General features: G+C 32.6%; 1 long non-coding RNA gene across 1 annotated transcript; it reads right to left on the bottom strand.

The window, feature by feature from the left end:
• Nucleotides 1-1397: 1397 nt before the first annotated feature.
• Nucleotides 1398-3204, bottom strand: LOC114304851 (uncharacterized). The gene is made up of 2 exons (XR_003644169.2): nt 3022-3204; nt 1398-1996 (listed from the first exon to the last, which is right to left on the bottom strand). It is a non-coding gene; the product is annotated as an uncharacterized LOC114304851 (long non-coding RNA).
• Between the last annotated feature and the right edge of the window lie 276 nt (nt 3205-3480).

Raw genomic sequence — 3480 nt, forward strand, 5'->3', positions numbered from 1 at the left:
ATTTGTTTAGATATTCTATTTGTGTTTTCAATTAAAAAAGAGTTAAGATATTCTGTTGTGTTTTCAATTTATTTTCAATTTGGAATCCTTTTATCGAATGACAAGGGTTGATATTTAGTGTTTTTGTGTGAAAAATGCAAGGCCTAATTTTGTCATTCTTTTTAAAAATCAAATTAAATAGTTTTTGAATAAAAAAAGTAATGAAATAGTTTTGATAATGCATGGTTTTCTTATCTATATTTATTATTGGTATTTAACAATTTACTTGATAATCTTTTAATTATGTTGAGTTAGATTGTAATCTAAAAAAAAGTATTGACAAGTTATATTATGTTCAAAATTTGTAAAAGTTTAAACCGCCAAACCGATTTGTATCCAACTGTCAATCTGCTCAATCCACATCCGTCAATTCAGCGGACAAATGCGGATTGATTTTTTTTAATTCACCCATCCGACGGACAGATGATGGATTAGAGATTTTCCGATCGCAACCAAATCACGAACATCCTTACTTTTGTTATTATTATCTTTTTTCTACTATCGTTGTAATTGCCTCCTTGTTCTACATTGCAATGTGCGACGTTGCAATGTTGTTTGGAAGGATGCTGCAGTTATTTTGCTAAGGATGCTCATATATATATATATATATATGTAGTTGAGTATTTAGAATGTTCCAGTTTCATTAAATAATGGGTAGATGCAACAGCCTTTAGTTGACGCATTTTTATGAAATGGTTGACGCCTCCAAATGCAATGGACCTCTTTGTTGTTGCTTTATATATGTGAGATAGCGGTGTTAAAAAAAAAAAAATTGGTGAAACGGTAAAATAATCCAATCGAGAGTTTTGAGGATACTTTAGGTAAATTGACCAAGGCCACACAGCCTAGTTCGGTCTGCAAGGGTCAGAGATTTGAGGATTACCCTCTTCATTGTCCAGATTTGTGGGTCAATTTGGAAATCTAGGAATTTGTTTTTTTTTTATTCTCCTTTCCAAAGTCCATATCACCATCCCTCCTCCCCTCGTGGCCGATGACATGTACAGGTTGATCGGCTCTTATGCCCCCATCAAAGCCATCAAAACTCCTTTTAAATAGTTTTAATACACAAGTTTTGGTCAACTCGTGAGTCAAAATATATGTGACATTCACGTCACAAATGTGGACTCTTGTGACTGAGTCAAAATAACGGAAATATTTACGTCTTCTATGACATAAATGTGAGATTCACAAGTGCGATTTACATCGAAATGTGAACTCCTAATCAAAATAATGGGGAGAGTCACGTCTTTACAACAGGTTTATGCTGTAATGTGTTCACTTCTATGTGCAGATTAATCATACACTTTTGCTTGATCAAATCAATTAACTTAAAAATTACCAATTAAATGAAGATAGAATGGTAACTAAAGTCTTGTCTCACGTTTATTATTTGTGAAACCAATGTTCATATAATCTAAATGTAATACAACCATAAACAAGAGCAAATGCAAAAACCTAAAAGAAAACTACGCCACACTTAACCCTGATCTGTCCGAGCTTCTATCCAAAACAAACTATTCTGCCTTGCCCATTGTACGGCCAAAAAGTATGCCGTTCGCTGAGACTGCTCTTAAAGTAGATGACTAACTTGCATACATCATCACATCTTCATAACTAACAAGGAACCAAACACAATCAAGGCCACAATTAACCCATATTTAATAAACATAATGTCAGTTTCCAATTTTTGAATCTTCGCGATCAGAAATTGAAGTTGTTCATTGACAATTTGCACATTGTCCATTTGCACTGCGATCCGAAATTGAAGTTGTTCATTGACAATTTGCACATTGTCCATTTGCACTGCTTCTAGCTGTCTTGCAATTTCATCACCTCTACATAGCGAATTTGTAGGCAAGCTCCATTGAATACCTGCTCTTTTATGACATTTATAACAATTTTTGTTGTAATATGTCAAGTGATCTGAGCTAGTACCATTAACACTTGAATTTGTCATCTACAAATGATGTTTAAAAAAAACAAACAAACAAACAAACAAACAAACAAACAAACAAACTGAGAGAGAGAGAGAGAGAGAGAGAGAGAGATAACAAACAAAAAACTCATTGAACTAGCTATATCTTCATGTAGTTCTCCAGCAATGCTTTCCATTTTGTCCTCAATCCTTTCACATATATTTGTTTTATACTATCTTCCACAGTACCATCAATAACATCCAATGATGTCATCTATTTCTATACACAGAGCCTTCATATGAACATTATGAACAAACCCATCAAAGTATGATTTTAGTAGAAAATAATTGTTTCTATATACAGGGCCGGCCGACCCCAATTGTTTGGCTCAACTTTCACCAAATCTCAAAGTGAAAAATCTAATGTTGTGTTTGGTTAGGAGATTTGAGGAAAGATTTAGAAAGGAAAATAAAAAAAAGTAGGTGAAATATAAATAAAACATCCTTATATTACACATTTTCCTTTTCCCTTTCCCCTTCCCATTTTAAATTCATCCCCAAATCCCCCAATCAAACCCAGCGTAAATATCTCAATAGCCTTTCAATACCTCACTACAAACCCTACATAGACAATCCAAAATGTGCAAGAAATGAACAACCCTTCAAATCTCAGCTTTACAAAAGCAAACTTGGAAGCAAGAGCTAAAGAAATGAGACCATTTCTAACTTCAAAAACAAAATTCACAATTCATGTCATGAATCAACCCCATAGCCCTCTAACAAACAGAATACACACCCAAACCCTAAACCCATTTTGTATGGAATGAGAAATGTGTAACAAGTTAGAAAATTAACGGAAAAATCAAGCTTAATAGATATTCCATTTTGAAATTGAAGTGTTTATTTTCTAATCTTCAATGAGGTATTTTGTAAGAAACTGATTTCAACCACAAATACATACATTGAATTAGATCCATTGCTAAATTGAAGAGAAAATTCCATAAAATCGTCGTTCGTCGTCGTCAAATACATACACTGCAAAGTTGGAGGACAGACATCTAGTTTACCTCTTAATCGTCGTTCGTCGTCGCTGATGACCGAGAGCGAGAGAGAGAGAGAGCTGTGTCTTTTGACTCAAAGGTATGAAGCATATTCTTTTTATAAAGAATTTGAATGTCTTTCAAAACATTGGAAAAAGAGTAATGGTTCGCACCTCTAAAAGTTAGAGTTTTAGAAGAGTTTTAATCTGCGATGTGATTTGATATTTTTGTTTTTATTTTGTTTTGTTTGTTTTTTTTTTTTTTAAGGTTGTCACGTTATTAGTGCTCTTATTAGAGCTCTATTATTAGAGCTCTTAATCACCATTCTTGGGAAAAAAGAAAAAAGAAAAAAATTATGTTTGATTGAAATTTTAAAAAAAAATTATTTTTCTCTCTACTATATCTTAATCAATTATCCTTTTTTTTTTTAATTATTTTTTCTCTCACTTATTTATTTAATTATAAGAAAATATCAAATTGTTTCAA

The sequence above is a fragment of the Camellia sinensis genome, chromosome 1 (assembly GCF_055761805.1).
Source record: "Camellia sinensis isolate YWXY chromosome 1, ASM5576180v1, whole genome shotgun sequence".
In the NCBI taxonomy this organism is placed as follows: domain Eukaryota; kingdom Viridiplantae; phylum Streptophyta; class Magnoliopsida; order Ericales; family Theaceae; genus Camellia; species Camellia sinensis.